Genomic DNA, 18,504 nt, shown 5'->3' on the forward strand with positions numbered 1-18,504 from the left:
TATGAAGCGAGCGGCTGCTGCGTTGATGATGTCCCGGAACACCCGCTGGGCAAAATGAACATGAGAGTGGGACGGGAGCTCACTGATTGATAAATTTGTTATATGTAGGTCCGTGTTTTACTATAGTCCTCATATAGACCGATTTCTCGATTTGATTTCTTGAGGGCATGGTAGCATGCAATTTTCATCCGTTTTGCTTGAAATTTGAAATCCTGAGATCCTTTATGTGTATAAAGAGTTGCGCCAAGATTTGTTTATATCAATTCATGGTTTAATATAGTCCCCATATAGACCGATATTTTAGCCGCAGAGCGCTATACAAAATTTAATATACATTGTTTTAATATAGCTTTCTTATTGACCGATCTACCACTTTGACGATTTAACGTCTTTCATCTGTTTTGCTTGAATTTTGAAATTGTAGGTTCATAAAGAGCTGTGCCAAATTTTCTATATAGCGGTTCATATTTTCCCCATATAGACCGATATTTTAAAGTCCTATCGGGTCGTTTTTTAATATAGCTCCCTTATTGATCGATCGCCCACTGTGAATGCATGGCAGCAGCAATTTTTAACTGGAGGCATTTTAGATCCAAAAGAAGCTATGCCAAATATAGTTTATAGTTTATAGCGATCAATGTTTCGGTACAACTGCTTTCTTGGGCAATCTCCCGATTAGATTTTTTTGACAATTTGTACTCAACATATCGGGAAGTGGTTCAAAAATGGCGCAGAAGTGATGGTTTTAACATGGACTTACCATAGGATGGATGTCCGCCATTTCCACCAGCCGTGGCACTGAATTTCTATCACTTCTTAAGGTAGGATCCGAATTCAAACCCGGTTTTTTTGGCTCTAAAAAAGCGGTGTTTTTTTATAATAACTGGGTATGATCGATTCCAAAATTTCATACCTGTATGTTGGGAAATTATAACTATAGATGTGTATGATCTGTAATGTGATCAAATGCCGGTTTGTTTACTGTTGGTTTTATGGGTCTTAAAAAACTGGCATTCTTTTCCAAACCCGGTGTTTTCTTTATTATCAACGCTATGATCGGAAATTGCGGCGAGTCAGTATCGATGTGTATGCCTTGCAAAGTGATCAATGTCGGTTTTTTATACATTTTATTTTCTCGGTTGTGAAAAAACCCGGGTGTTTTTTTTTTTTTTTTTTGCAAATACCGGTATGACCGGAATTTGTAGCAAACCCTGTTTTTTGTCCTAAAAAGCGGTGTTTTTTATAATAACCGGTATGATCGATTCTATGGGTTTTTTCCAAAAATCTTAAAACAGCTTTATTTAGAAAGGACAATTTAATTTTTTGTCACAAGAAATCGACGAAAAATTCCCAAATGTTTGGTTAAAAAATTATCAGTAAGTATCTTTGGTTCATATGCTTTTATTGCAAATCGAGTTGGATTAATTTAATAATTTTGCATTGAAAATAAATAGAAACAGAAATTGGCATTAAGATCTTGCAAATGCGCGGCCTCAATAAATCCCCCTTAAAGTGGGATTTTCAGCACAAAACTGGCAATCGGTGCAACAAGATAAACCGGTGCACCCGTTTGGCTGTACCGGTTTCGATCACTCTAGGGACCTAAATCGATGCAAAAAGATAAACCGGTGTACGTTTCCATCACTCTAGGGATCCTGATCACGATTGCAACTAGAGTTTGGAGAAATTTTTACCACGAACCCAACAAACAAAAAAATCATTTCTATAGAAAATTTTGTCAACATTTTATTTCTATGAAAAATTTTGTCAAAATTTTATTTCTATAGAAAATTTTGTCAAAATTTTATTTCTAAAGAAAATTATGTCAAAATTTTATTTCTATACAAAAATTTTTCAAAATTTTATTTCTATAGAAAATTTTGTCAAAATTTTATTTCTATAGAAAATTTTGTCAAAATTTTATTTCTATAGAAAGTGTTGACAAAATTTTATTTCTATAGAAAATTTTGTCAAAATTTGTTTTCTATAGAAAATTTTGTCAACATTTTATTTCTATAGAAAATTTTGTCAAAATTTTATTTCTATAGAAAATTATGCCAAAATTTTATTTCTATAGAAAATTTTGTCAAAATTTTATTTCTATAGAAAATTTTGTCAAAATTTTATTTCTATAGAAAATTTTGTCAAAATTTTATTTCTATAGAAAATTATGCCAAAATTGTATTTCTATAGAAAATTTTGTCAAAATTTTATTTCTATAGAAAATTTTGTCAAAATTTTATTTCTATAGAAAATTTTGTCAAAATTTTATTTCTATAGGAAATTTTATCTACATTTGATTGCTATAGAAGATTTTATAATCCCTACGGGAAATTGGTGCAAATTGCCACTGACGGACCCAACACAGAACTGGTACCGATGCTCCAGTTAGTTGCAATTTATAAATAGTCGTAATTTATTGATTTCCGTACTCGCTTGATATTAAAATCTTTTTGGATCAACACATTTGGTGAAATAAAATTATCAAAATAACCTATTGTTCGACATATTTCAAATGTTCGAATGCGATTCGGATGCCCAAACTGAAACAGTTTTCTAAGAGTTTATCCGAGCGTGGGTCCTGAAGACCTGTCTATGGAGTGCCCCTGCTAAATTGTTCCAGGACGTGTCCTTTGGAATGAGTCCAAGACGTGTCCTATAGTGTAAATTTACCCCGTCAATGTCAAACCCATGTTAAAGTGACCGGTCCCTTCCATACATTTTGACCAGAACTGGGACTGGTCCATACACACCATTTCCCGTAGGGATAATTTTATTTCTATAGAAAATTTTGTTAAAATTTTATTGCTATAGATCGTTTGGGTTGCGATTCGCAGATTGATATTCGATCCAGCAAAAATTAGACTTTTTTAAAACTTGAAAAAATCGACTTCTCGCCTTTTTGACTATTTAAAATTTTAAGCTGCCGTTAAACCGGATAACTTTATACATTCATGTCTACAGTTTCATTCACTAATAATTCTTAAACTAAACTAGAGTTATAAAAAAACATAAAATAACTTCCTGTTTAGTTAAAATAAAGAACATCTTTGTGATGACATTTTTGGAAGTGCTTTTAAAGTTGTGCCTTTAGAACAAGTCCACTTTTCGACAAAAAGTTTGAGACTCTAATTCCCAACAGTGAGGCGTGGTGTACACGGACCCCGGGGAATAAAAGATATATAGATTTCTACACTGATGGCTCCAAATTGGATGGCCAAGTGGGTTTCGGAGTATATTCTAAAGATCTGGAACTTCGAATAGCGAAAAGATTACCTGATCACTGTAGTGTTTTTCAGGCTGAAATATTAGCAATAAGGGAAGTGGTGAATTGGCTGAGAAGTAATGCTCCAAGCAATATTGGCATTAATATATACTCAGACAGTCAACCTGCAATAAAATCCTTGGACTCTGTGTTCCTCAACTCGAAAACGGCCATCGACTGCCGCAAATCTCTCAATGAGATGGCTGAGCAGCACAATATTCACCTAATATGGGTGCCTGGCCACAGGAACATACCGGGGAACTGCGAAGCAGATGAGCTAGCAAGGCTAGGAACTACCTTACATATTCCAGGGGAACTAGAATCTGTTGGTGTGCCTCTGGCTACCTGCAAGCTCTTACTGCGTGAGAAGGCTGTTATGATGGCAAATGTTCGATGGGGGAATTGTAAGGGTTGTAACGACACCAAGCAAATATGGCCCCATTTAAACTTAAACCGCACACTAGATATGCTAGTGTTCTCGAGACGCCAGATATCACTCCTGATATCTGCTATAACGGGTCGCTGCCTGATAGGCGATTTTGCAAAAACTATTGGTGCGAAGTATAATGACTATTGTATGAGCTGTCATGATGCGGAGGAAAAGGAATCAATAAAACACCTCTTGTGTGAGTGTCCTGCATTTTGTGTAAGGCGTAAGCAAATTTTAGGGGCATATACACTGGTAGAAAAAGTTTCGTTATATTAATGAAATGTGTCATTAAAATTGAGCCAATGAAACAAATTCATTGATATAACGAAATTTTTCGTTATTATAACGAATTTTCTGTTAGTCAACGAAACGTTTCGTACTATTAACGAATATTTTCATTGCCTTAATGAAAATGTTTCGTTGTATCAATGAAACATTTTCGTTGGCTCAATTTTAATGAAATTTTCTTTGTGTGCAGCTTCAGATTACTAGCGGACCTGGAAAACGTTAACTTAAGCAGTCTGCTAATATTTTTGGAACAATCTGGTTGGTTCAACAGAAGAAAATAATCGAGAAGGTTCAACGGTTAAAACTAGAAGTGCCCATATGTAATAGGTACTTTTAGTTAATGTGGTATCACAATGGACTGAATAGTCTAAGTGAGCCTGAATCTTAATCGGGCTGCCACTTTAACCTAACCTAACCTAGAACAACTTCCAATTTTTTTTGCTGAGATATAAATTGAAATTGTGATGATGTGTGAGTACGAGTGACGAATTTGCCTCTTTCTCATGTTGAAAACCTAAGTAAATCGAGGTATAGCTGTTGACTACATAGACGTCTATGTCATATGTTGGGATTATGTGTTTGTGTGTGTTTTTTAATTTTTTTGAATCAAAAGAATAAAGCTAACAAGAAAAACGTAATCACAATTAAGGAATAAAACAATAAAAACAGAGAAAACGTCTAAATGTATGTTTGTTTAATAAGATTACATTCCTGGTATTATTTTTATTATAAAATTGTATAAGAGACGCTCGTAACTTCAAGTAAACCATGATTCAATGTGGTTACAAACATTTTACCGACATAAGAGAGAGACTGACATAATGGCAGATATATAGAGATTTTAATTGTTGTGTGGATTTATTTGATTTTGATGAAACTCTCATTTTGAAATATATTATCTAAAACTTGTACTACACTGGTAGAAAAATAGTTCGTACTATTAACGAACGGGCTTCGTTGATTATTTTTCGTTAATATTATGAAATTTTTCGTTATAAGAACGAAAGTGATCGTTAATACAACGAAATCAATCGTTAAAAGATAGTTTTGTGTTTTGGTTTTTCGTTATATTAATGAAACACGTTTCTTTAATATTACGAATATTGACTTTGTAATTTTTTCAAGAATTAGAATAAAAAAATTTTCCAAGATGAAATTATTACAATCATTTGCACATAGAGAATAACTTTTGGAAACTTTTAGCCCTTAAAACAGTCGTTTTCTATACTTCGAAAATGGAATTGAAAATTTCATTTATAAAACGAAAGCGATCGTTAATATAATGATATGGATCGTTAAAAAATAAATTTTAAATTGTTATATTTCGTCATATTAATGAAATATGTTCATTAATAATACGAATGGGAGTTTGAGTATTTCTGCCTCTCCGTACTCTCTCTAAAACGTCTCTCCATACTCTCTCTAATACGTCTGTAGCGTCTATGTAATTTGTACATACACATGTAAGCATGGAAATAAGCACATGTTTGCGTGTGCGTCTTGAAAAAAAAGGTAAAAAGTTCAACAGAAAACTTGTCTGATGGGCAAACCTTAACAACATTTACGTTCTTTTCGCTGAAGAGTTCACAGGCTCATTACAGTTTCGTTGTGAATAATAAATTGGTGTTTTTTGTATATTCGCAAGAATTTTAGTGTAAATTTTTAATCTTTAGTGAAAATGCCACGGGGAAGTGAACTTTCAGATGAAGAAGGCGGAACAATTACACTGGTAGAAAAAGTTTCGTTATATTAATGAAATGTGTCATTAAAATTGAGCCAATGAAACAAATTCATTGATATAACGAAAGTTTTCGTTATTATAACGAATTTTCTATTAGTCAATGAAACGTTTCGTACTATTAACGAACATTTTCATTGCCTTAATGAAAATGTTTCGTTATATCAATGAAAAATTTTCGTTGGCTCAACTTTAATGAAATTTTCTTTGTGTGGACCGTAATGAACCTTGGTTGCAAAAATAAATTGGATAAGTGGACACGACGATACGATTATCATTTTTTGGTCTTAGAAATTAGAGGCTTTTTTTCTTAAGTGAAAGTCACACTATACACTATATGATTATTAAATTACTTAATTTATCAATAAATAAATACTACTGTACGAGTATATAAATCCTATTTCAAAGATCTTAACAAAAATAATACACTACCAATGACTACATTCAAATGCAATAATTGGTTGGGTTTCATTAATATAACGTTTGTGTTCATTTATACAACGTTCGCCTTTCATTCATACAATGAAAAAACTGGGTTCATACAATGAATGATTTTCGTTCATACAACGTATAAGCTGCATCCATACAATGAATAAATTTCATTCATACAACGATTAATATTCGTTAATACAACGAAAAGGCTACGTAATAGCAACGTAATTATTCGTTAATACTACGAAATTTACTCCATAAAGGGTTTCGTAAATATAACGTAAAATTACGTTGTTATAACGAAATGCTACGTTGGCTGACTTTTAATGAAGAATTTCGTTAATACAACGTAGAAATTCATCGTATTAACGAAACTTTTTCTACCAGTGTATGTACTTCAAATGTATAAGATATATTATATATTAAATTTGATCTGAAAGACTATTGTCCTGAGACCATGCCCCTAATATACGAATGCGAGTTTTGATTAAAATTCAATTAAATCGTTATGTCCTTATAAAGGGTGATTTTTTAACTATTATCTTTTTGGCAACACTGGTTTAACCACTAACGTGCGTTTTTATACAAATACAGCTATTGCAAAACTTGAAGCCAAAGAACCTACCGCAATGCAGAATTTTTGTTGAATGGTCACTTGGAAAGTTGGTCGAAAATCCACTTTGTGGTCAGCGACAAACTCATTTTTGCATCAATTGGTGCGAAAATGAGTCGAATTTTCGAACCTACCGCAATACAGAATTTTTGTTGAATGGTCTCTTGGAAAGTTGCACGCAGAGAAAAAAAGTTTGGAAAACGTGTACCGAAAACGTTTTTCTTTTGTTACAGTTCTCTAAATTTCTTCGAAAATTGTAAACTTTTATCACCAAAAAATTAGTTTGTTATAAAATTTTTATTTTTTCAATAAAAAATATATTTGTGAACCAACAACACAATCCATTTCGTTCATATCAAGCACTGTTCTTTTCTGACTTTAATAAGTCTTTAATAAGACACATTGTACAGTTTCATAGTAAAAATTTAATCTTCCGAAAATGTCTGGAATATATGTAAAAAAAAACTTTTTGGTGTTGGTCGAACTTTAACAGCTACGTAGTCCAGTGGATAGTGTGTTGGTTTACAAATTGCATGGTCCGTGGTTCGATTCTCCCTCCAGGCGAAAGGTAAAATTTATAAAATCGAATAATTTCTTCTACATTGTTTGTATTACAGAAAAAGGTGCTAAGAACTAAAAAACCTCGTGGAGGTGAGAAAGATGGGAAGGAAAATGCAATTAGCCAGAAAAGGTTATTTTTTTTTTTTGAGTTAGTCTCTATGAAATTGTTTTATACATCCTGGAAAGAATAAACGTTTATCACAAAAAGTATATACTTTTCTTCCAAATATACTTCCTTACAGCGAAAAGCAAATGATCTTTGTGTAAAATTTCGTTTGGGAGGAAAGAATTATTTTTTTTTTGCGTGTGGCCGAAAATATCGAAATATCGTTCGATATACAGGAACAGGCCATAAATTTAATTCATTAATGACTTTGTTAGTAAAGCCAATACATAAATGTGATTCTCAAAATTCTGCTATCGATAAGTGGTCATATTATTTCAATTTACGTTGAGAATTTAAATTGATTGTATGTTCATACCAGCCGAAACTCAAAAGCAGTGTACTAATACCAACCGAATAAAAATCATAATCATCCATCCAAATTTTTACGAAAGTCATTGCATACCTTTAGGCAATTATCTTAATTGAGAGAAAATATAACAGTTTGAGGATGACAGCAGGGCTGCCATTTTGGCCCGATCGGACCAAACTTGGTCCAAAAAATTATTAATATTGAAATTTGGTCCGATGGTCGGAATTTGGTTAATTTTGGTCCATTTTTGTCAAATCGGTAATTTTTTAATTTATAGGAATGAAATTGTGACAAAATTTTCCATAGAAGTAAAATTTTAACAACATTTTCTATAGAAATAAAATTTTGTCAAAATTTTCTATAGAAATAAAAGTTTGACAAATTTTCTATAGAAATAACATTTTGACAAAATTTTCTATAGAAATAAAATTTTTACAAAATCTTCTATAGAAATAAAATGCTTATAAAATTTTGTCAAAATTTTCTATACAAATCAAATTTTTACAAAATTTCCAATAGAAAAAAATTTTGACAAAATTTTCTATAGAAATAAAATGCTTATAAAATGTTGTCAAAATTTTGTATACAAATCAAATTTTTACAAAATTTCCTATAGAAAAAAATTTTGACAAAATTTTCTATAGAAATAAAAGTTTGACAAATTTTCTATAGAAATAAAATTTGGACAAAATTTTCTATAGAAATAAAATTTTGACAAAATTTTCTATAGAAATAAAAGTTTGACAAATTTTCTATAGAAATAACATTTTGACAAAATTTTCTATAGAAATAAAATTTTTTACAAAAATTTCTATAGAAATAAAATTTTTACAAAATTTTCTATAGAAATAAAATTTTTATAAAATTTTGTATAGAAATAAAATCTTGACAAAACTTTCTATAGAAATTAAACAGTTTGAGGATGACAGCAGGGCTGCCATTTTGCCCCGATCGGACCAAACTTGGTCGAAAAAATTATTAATATTGAAATTTGGTCCGACGGTCGGAATTTGGTTAATTTTGGTCCATTTTTGCCAAATCGGTAATTTTTTAATTTATAGGAATAAAATTGTGACAAAATTTTCTATAGAAATAAAAGTTTGACAAATTTTCTATAGAAATAACATTTTGACAAAATTTTCTATAGAAATAAAATTTTTATAAACTTTTCTATAGTAATAAATTTTTTATACAATTTTGTATAGAAATAAAATTTTGTAAAATTTCCTATACAAATAAAATTTTTACAAAATTTTCTATGGAAATAAAATTTGGACAAAATTTTCTATAGAAATAAAAGTTTGACAAAATTTCTATAGAAATAAAATTTGGACAAAATTTTCTATAAAAATAAAATTTTGACAAAATTTTCTATAGAAATAAAATTTTGACAAAATTTTCTATAGAAATAAAAGTTTGACAAATTTTCTATAGAAATAACATTTTGACAAAATTTTCTATAGAAATAAAATTTTTACAAAATTTTCTATAGAAATAAAATTTTTATAAAATTTTCTATAGAAATAAAATTTTTATAAAATTTTGTATAGAAATAAAATTTTGTCAAAATTTTCTATACAAATAAAATTTTTACAAAATTTTCTATAGAAATTAAATTTTGACAAAATTTTCTATAGAAATAAAAGTTTGACAAATTTTCTATAGAAATAAAATCTGGACAAAATTTTCTATAAAAATAAAATTTTGACAAAATTTTCTATAGAAATAAAATTTTGACAAAATTTTCTATAGAAATAAAATTTTGACAAAATTTTCTATAGAAATAAAATGTTGGTAGATTATTTTTAGCTCGAGTGGCAACCATGATTATGAACCGATATGGACCAATTTTCGCGTGATTGGGGATCTGCTATATATAACTATAGACCGATATGGACCAATTTCTGTATGGTCCCAGCAAAAAAATGTCCACTATTTCAACTGCAGTTGCACTGAATTTCCCTCACTTCTTAAGGTGTGATTCGAATGCAGTGTTTTGGATATGAATTAAGAAATTTTGTGATATTTTGCCGAGTAAATAATTTTTCAAATGTTATATGATTTTTAATGCATTATAACGTTTGTGTGGCACTTTTCAAAAGAAATATTTTCAAAACTTCACAAATTTTCTACAAAGGATTTAGCATTTTTTCGGCAAAATTAAATAAATTGCACTATCTGCTTTTAACCCATTAAAAATGTGAAAAAGCGAGTTAAAAAACATTGACTCAAATGAACTTCCTGTGTAGTTAAAATAAAGATCATCTTTGGGAGGACTTGTTTTGAAGTGCTTTTAAAGATGTGCATTTAGAAGAACTTCCAATTTTTCTTGCTGGGGTTGTTAGAGAGGATATACTAACACCACGTACCAAATTTCAAATCTGGGGATCGGTTTTTATGGGGGCTATATATAATTATGGACCGATATGGACCAATTTTTGCATGCAATCACGACGTACCAAATTTCAACTGGAATTTCACCACGACCCAGAATATATATACTTTACGGGGTCTTGGAACAATATTTCAATGTGTTACAAACGGAATGACAAAGTTAATATACCCCCCATCCTATGGCGGAGGGTAAAGAAAATTTCATCCGATCCGGCTGAAATTTGGTACATGATGTTGGTATATGGTCTCTAACAACCATGCAAAAATTGGTCCATATCGGTCCTTAATTATATATAGCCTCCATATAAACCGATCCCCAGATATGGCTTGTGGAGCCTCTAAGAGAAGCATATTTCATCCGATCCGGCTGAAATTTGGTACATGGTGTTGGTATATGGTCTCTAACAATCATGCAAAAATTGGTCCACATCGGTGTATAATTATATATAGCCCCCATATAAACCGATCCCCAGATTTGGCTTGCGGAGCCTCAAAGAGAACCAAATTCCATCCGATCTGGCTGAAATTCGGTACATGATGTTGGTATATAGTCTCTAACAACCATGCCAAAAATTGGTCCACGTCGGTCCATAATTACATATGGACCCCATATAAACCGATCTCCAGATTTGGCTTGCGAAGCCTCAAAGAGAAGCAAATTGCATCCGATCCGGCTGAAATTTGGTACATGGTGTTGGTATATGGTCTTTAACAAGCGTGCCAGAATTGGTCCATATCGGTCCATAATTATATATAGCGCCCATATAAACCGATCTCCAGATTTGGGTTCCGGAGCATCACAGAGAAGCAAATTTCATCCGATCCGCCTGAAATTTGGTACATGATATTGGTATATGGTCTCTAACAACCATGCAAAAATTGGTCCACATCGGTTCATAATTATATATAGCCCCCATATAAACCGATCCCCAGATTTTGTTTGCGAAGTCTCCAAGAGAAGCAAATTTCATCCAATCCGGTTGTAATTGGGAACATTGTGTTAGTATATGATCTTTAACAAGCGTGCCAGAATTGGTCCATATCGGTCCATAATTATATATAGCCCCCACATAAAACGTTCTCCAGATTTGAACTCCGGAGCCTCTTGGAGGAGCAAAATTCATCCGATCCGGTTCAAATTAGGAACGTGGTGTTAGCATATGGTCGCTAACAACCATGCCAAAATTGGTCCAATCACACAAAAATTGGTCCATATCGGTTCATAATCATGGTTGCCACTAGAGCCAAAAATAGTCTACCAAAATTTTATTTCTATAGAAAATTTTGTGAAAATTTTATTTCTATAGAAAATTTTGTCAAAATTTTATTTCTATAGAAAATTTTGTGAAAATTTTATTTCTAGAGCAAATTTTGTTAAAATTTTATTCGGTTCATAATAAAATTTTCATCATTGTCAAAATTTTATTTCTATAGAAAATTTTGTTCAAATTTTATTCGGTTCATAATCATGGTTGCCACTCGAGCCAAAAGTAATCTACCAAGATTTTATTTCTATAGAAAAGTTTATTTCTATAGAAAATTTTGTGAACATTTTATTTCTATAGAAAATTTTGTTAAAATTTTATTTCTGTAGAAAATTTTGTCAAAATGTTATGTCTACTTTGTCAAACTGAATTATATACGTATTGGATCGATCTTTTTTGATTTAATATATACCACGTATGGACTTACATACAATTTAGAATATGGTGTTAGGAGGTTTTAAAATACCTTGCCATCGGCAAGCGTTACCGCAACTTAAGTAATTCGATTGTGGATGGCAGTGTTTAGAAGAAGTTTCTACGCAATCCATGATGGAGGGTACATAAGCTTCGGCCTGGCCGAACTTACGGCCGTATATACTTGTTTTTTTGTACATTAGTACTTTTTTGTTTGATAACAGAAACACAATAGCCTAGACAATGAATGGACTAATTTTTGGTTTTATTTGTACCCAAATTCCCACATTCTTCCATCATGTCGTATGTGTATTTGATGGAGCCTATATGGAGTCTATATAAAAACATGAACTGATACACACGATATTCGGATTTCCAATTCCAGACACATTGCATGGAAATTGCGGTGTATTGGTGCTCAAGACCCCAAATCGGAGGATTGGTTTATATGGGACCTATATCAAAATATGGACCGGTATACACCATATTCTGCACATCTCTCTTACATATTCCAAGCAAATTGGATAAAAATTGCGGTGTAGAGCAGACCAAGAATTCAAATCTGGAGATCGGTCTATATGGGAGCTATACGCATACGTACATATCATATTCGCCACAACTCATTTTGAACCTAAAATACCTTTACATTTTGAATTTCAGCCATTATGGTCGACCGAAGTCAACGATTTTTTATTTTTTTTTTTTATTGTTCATAATTCAAGTGATCTTCAATGAGTTGCAAGCTCAACATTTTCACAGTATTTCATTAATATCCTTAAATAAACGATTCGATTTTGTGTCCTGCATTTTGATTTAATGGCAGCAACTAAGTTACTCTTTTTAATTGTTGTTTTCGACATGAAAAGACTATTTCTGACACGTCGTCTCCTTTACGGATATGATGATGTCCCCGTATACATCTTGAAAGTATTGTTTCAATTTGTGTTGATATATATTTTTGTCGTTTTGTATCATTTGAAATGGACATCCAGTGGTTTCTAACCAAGCTGAAGATGTTTTCTATCCTTTGGTGTCTGTTATTGTCGGTATTAAATTGAGGATTGTACATCGTTCAATCCGTGCCTTTGTGTGTGTGTGTATGTGTTTGTTTGAGATTGTGAAGAGTTTCTTTAACAACTTATTGTCTTTGTGCTTCCTTGTACTGTTGATGATTATTTTCTGATGCTTTCATTTGCAATTTTTGTTCTTTTGTTAGTATCAGCTAAAGTGTCCTGTTGTTCATTTGTTTTATTCCATTTTCTATAGTTTTATATATTAAACAAAAGGGTTATGGGAAGGAGACTCGACGAATTTAAATTAAATTCCTTTGAATATAATAGTATTTATAAAATTAACAATGATCAAGTAATATTCCGGGTACAGTCACATTTGGCAAATATTTGCCTAGAATGCATGTCAAACTTTTTGGGAAGAGCAGATTAAAGTGGGTTTGAAATCTAGCCAAGTCCGTCTATCCCTCTATCCGTTCGTTTTGTGATCAAACTCGCAGTTTTAGGTCGCAGTTTTAGTTCAATCGACTTCAAATGTATATGTATGGTCCCAGGAACCAGAGTTTTAACGTGATGTGCTTTAAATTTTGTGCAAGGAGTACAATCGTTATTGTCGTAAAGTGTGTCAAATTTGGTTGAAATCGGTTCAGATTTAGATGTAGCTCTCACATATATCTTTTACCCCCGCCAGACTTTAGACTTTCTTCTGTTTATCCAATTAGGTTTGTTCCAAAAACATTAACAGACTGTTTAAGTTAGTATTTCCCAAGCCCGCCAGTAATCTAAAACAGTTTGTTCCTAAAATTCGCTGAAGCCTCGCAGAAAATGCAGGACACTCTCATAAGAGGGTTTCAATTGGTTCCTTTTCCTCCGCATCACCCTCACAAAAAATCGCTTCTGTAACATATACTCCCAAACATATTTTGCTTCAAGCATATATATTTTTGGGTATTGCCCAAACATTTATATGTTTGATCTCTTCCAATATATAATATGTTTGAAAGCATATTGGTCTAAACAATATATGTTTGGGTAGTCTAAGTTCCAAACATTTTGTATTTTTGCATCCAAATTCAATAATGTTGTCGTCCAAAACACAATATGTTATTATGTCAACATATACTATGTTTGGAAGCAATTTGCACCCAAAAATATTATATGCTTAAAAAAAATTCTCCCAAACAATATTGTGCTCAAAATTTTATTTATTTATTTATATATTTACAATCATAATGAATTATGAAAATAAACAGGTAATATAGGTGCTAACAACATAGGTTTTCGACCTGAATGCTCAAAATTTTGTATGATTTTTTTTTATTTTAATTTTACCTTTTGCCGGACGGGGATTCAAACAGCGGACCACACAGTTTGTAAGGATCAAAGAAGTAGCTGATCAATTGCACAAGGAAAAATAAAATGTTAATTTTGTAATAACAAGCAACAACCACCAACTTAATTCAATATCGCTCCCTGTTAAATAGCGCTCCAAGCTACTAAACACATATATGTTTATAGGCTATTTCTAAATTAATATATGTTTGCATCAAAGCATATTATATTTACAAACATTTTATGTCCCAAACATAAAATGTTCTAACATATTAACATATATGTCCCAAACATGTTATGCTAGTTTATGAACATTATATGCTTGCACTCAAAAATATTGTGTTTAAAAATTTGTGTTCCAAACATATAATGTTTATAGCCAAACATATGAAAAACAGTCTTTTTCATCCGTGATCATGACAGCTGATGCAGTTGTCATTGTATTTCACGCCATTAGTTTTTGTTAACTCGCATATCAGACAACGACTTTCGAGATAAGGAAAAAAATTCTAGAAATTTTATTTCAGGTTGACTAATTGAGGATACATTTATGTGAACACTAGCGTAACCCGGGCCGCTTCGCCTCCCGAAGCATATTTTCATTAACTTAGTCGACCATATCCTTCGATCTGAAAACAAATTCGAAAGATTTGAACTCTTGTAAAGAGTAGGGTCAGGGGAAGTCTGGCACAAAAACTGAATTACTGATTAATCACACGTGTCCCGTACATTTCAAAACAAACGGACTACTGGCTTTTTCGTTTATATATAGAAATAGGGCGGTTATGCAACGGTTAAAACGGACCGGCTTAACAAACGTCGGGTAGGGAGTTTTCACATTCAACCAATTTTTATACCCTCCGTCATAGGATGGGAATTATATTAACTTTGTCATTCCGTTTGTAACACATCGAAATATTGCTCTAAGACCCCACAAAGTATATATATTCTGGGTCGTGGTGAAATTCTGAGTCGATCTGAGCATGTCCCTTCGTCTGTTGAAATCACGCTAACTTCCGAACGAAACAAGCTATCGACTTGAAACTTGGCACAAGTACTTCTTATTGATGTAGGTCCGATGGTATTGCAAATGGGCCATATCGGTCCACTTTTACCTATGGCCCCCATATAAACGGACCCCATATTTGGCTTGCAGACCCTCTAAGAGAAGAAAATTTCATCTTATCCGGCTGAAATTTGGTACATTGTGTTAGTATATAGTCTCTAACAACTATGTAAAAATTGGTCTACATCGGTCAATAATTATATATAGCCGCCATATAAACCGATCCCCCGATTTGGCTTGCGGAGCCTCTAAGAGAAGCAAATTTCCTCTGATCCGGCTTATTTCTATAGAAAATTTTGTTAAAATTTTATTTCTATAGAAAATTTTGTTAAAATGTTATTTCTATAGAAAATTTTGTCAAACTGAATTATATACGTATTTAATCGGTCTTTTTATACCGTTTGTAACACATCGAAAAATTGCTCTAAGACCCCATAAAGTATATATTCTGGGTCGTGGTGAAATTCTGAGTCGATCTGAGCATGTCCGTCCGTCTGTTGAAATCACGCTAACTTCCGAACGAAACAAGCTATCGACTTGAAACTTGGCACAAGTAGTTGCTATTGATGTAGGTCCGATGGTATTGCAAATGGGCCATATCGGTCCACTTTTACGTATAGCCCCCATATAAACGGACCCCCAAATTTGGCTTGCAGACCCTCTAAGAGAAGAAAATTGCATCTGATCCGGCTGAAATTTGGTACATGGTGTTAGTATATGATCTTTAACAAATATGCAAAAATTGGTCTACATCGGTCAATAATTATATATAGCCCCCATATAAACCGATCCCCCGATTTGGCTTGCGGAGCCTCTAAGAGAAGCAAATTTCATCTGATCCGCCTGAAATTTGGTACATGGTGTTAGTATATGATCTTTAACAAATATGCAAAAATTGGTCTACATCGGTCAATAATTATATATAGCCCCCATATAAACCGATCACCAGATTTGAACTCCGCATCCTCTTGGAAGACCAATATTCATCTGATTAAGTTGATATTTGGTACGTTAATATATAGCCTCAAACACCCATGCAAAAATTGGTAGAAATATAAATATAAACCGATCCCCAGATTTGATCTCCGGAGCCCCTTGGAAGAGCACAATTCATCCGATTCGGTTGAAATTTGGTACGTGATGTTAGTATATAGTATCCAACAACCATGCAGGAATTGGTTAATATCAGTCCATAATTATATATAGCCCCCATATAAACCGATCCCCAGATTTGACCTCCGGCGCCTTTTGGAGAATCAAAATTCATCCGATCTGGTTGAAATTTGGTATGTGGTAGTATATGATATTTAACAACCATGCCAAAAGTGGTCCATATCAGTCCATAATCATATATAGCCCCCATATAAACCGATCCCGAGATTTGGTTTTGGAGCCTCTTGCAGTAGAAAATTTCATCCGAGTCCGTTGAAATTTGGTACATTGTGCTAGTATATGGCCGTTAACAACCATGCCTAACTAGGTCCACATCGGTCTATAGTTATATATAGCCCTCAGATAAATCGATCCCCAATCACACAAAAATTGGTCCATATCAAGTTCACAATTATATAGACCCCATATAAGCGACCCCCATATTTCAATTCTGGCTCTTTACGTACCGTGCAAAATCCATATCGATTCGTAATTATTTGTAGACTTACCTACATATACCTTTTTTTTTAATATATACCACGTATGGACTAACTCACAATTTAGAAAACGATTTAAGATACCACAACTCAAGTAATTCGATTGTGTATGACAGTGTTTAGAAGAAGTTTCTACGCAATCCATGGCGGAGGGTACATAAGCTTCGGCCTGGCCGAACTTAAGGCCGTATATACTTGTTTTTTTTTTAATTGTTTTGTATTCAAATCGTTGGAATTTCCTGTGAATTTCAAGCGTGGTTTGTCAAGGAGAGGTATACTTCTCCTCAATATACCGTCCAATAAATCGGAAAAAGTAAAAGTACTTAAAAATTTGCCATATTAACATTTGTTAAAGTGTTGGACACGGAGAACATACGTTTCCCAAACATTTACGGGAAAATTAAGCGCCCTTTTCGTAAAATTATGTACCGAGTTCCCATTTATCGACAATCCTCTTCTTTCTATTTTCAAAAATCTGGCAAAAGGGAACGCCCTTCCTTCGCTCTTCCCCGACTAGTTATCGTAAATTCACGTACCCAATATTAATTTCACAAACTACCCAACTTCACTATTCCGCTTCCCCAACCAGACATCGAAAAATCATGTACCCTGTATAAATTAAATAATAATCTCCCAATTTCACGTAAATCGGAGAAGGTTAGATTTTGCTCTATTTTTTCTCTGCAAGAAAATCTGTAAATAGGCAGTTCAAGTTCGAAGATGGACTATATCGGTACAGGTTTTGATATAGTCCCCATATAAACCGACCTCCCGAGTTGGGGTCTTGGGCTTATAGAAACCGTAGTTTTTATCCACTTTGCCGGAAATTGGAAATCTGGAAGTATTTTAGGACCATAAAGAGTTGTGCCAAAAATGGTGAGAATCGGTCCATGTTTTGGTATAGCCTCCATATTGACCGATATCCCGATTTTATTTCTATGGCTTATAGAAACCGCAGTTTTTATGCAATTTGCCTGAAAATGGAAATCTAGAGGTATTTTCGGACCGTAAAGAGGTGTACTAAAAACGGTGAGTATCGGTCTATGTTTTAGTATAGCACCCATAAAACCGATCTCCCGATTTAACTCCTTCGGTTTCTAGAAACTGGTATTTTAGACTCACAAAAACGTGTATCGGATTTGGTTTTTATCGGTCCATTTGGTATGGCCTCCATATAGACCGATTTCACTAGAAGGCGCACTGATCATGAAAATTACTTGAAACTGAATGTATAATTTCCATATTTTACTTCTCGTAGAAGTGGAAGGACCTCTCACCATAAGGAACCGGTATTGCCACACAGGACATCGTTTGATATGACCTACAGGATCGATCGATGGGCCTAGTACTACATGAATTGTAAAAATACATTGTATTTTACTGCAAAAAAGAGCTTCCAAACAAGTAGTTTGGATCCCCAATTTGTGATCTGGAAGTAGTGCAAATTTAGCTCATCGCCAATGAATTTTACATGGGCTTGTCATGATGGAAGTACCCCATTTTTAGATCCTTTGCATTGTCTTAGATGTTCATATGGATAAAACAAATTTAAAAAAAAGTAAAAAAATACT

The 18,504-nt window shown here is 32.9% G+C and overlaps 1 protein-coding gene across 1 annotated transcript in view; it reads left to right on the top strand.

Annotated features, from left to right (window-relative positions):
- Gasp (Chitin binding Peritrophin-A domain-containing protein Gasp) overlaps window positions 1-18,504 on the top strand; it is a 100,017-nt gene that overhangs the window by 70,305 nt on the left and 11,208 nt on the right. The window lies entirely within an intron of this gene.

This window comes from Haematobia irritans, chromosome 1, assembly GCF_050003625.1.
Source record: "Haematobia irritans isolate KBUSLIRL chromosome 1, ASM5000362v1, whole genome shotgun sequence".
Taxonomy (NCBI): Eukaryota; Metazoa; Arthropoda; class Insecta; order Diptera; family Muscidae; genus Haematobia; species Haematobia irritans.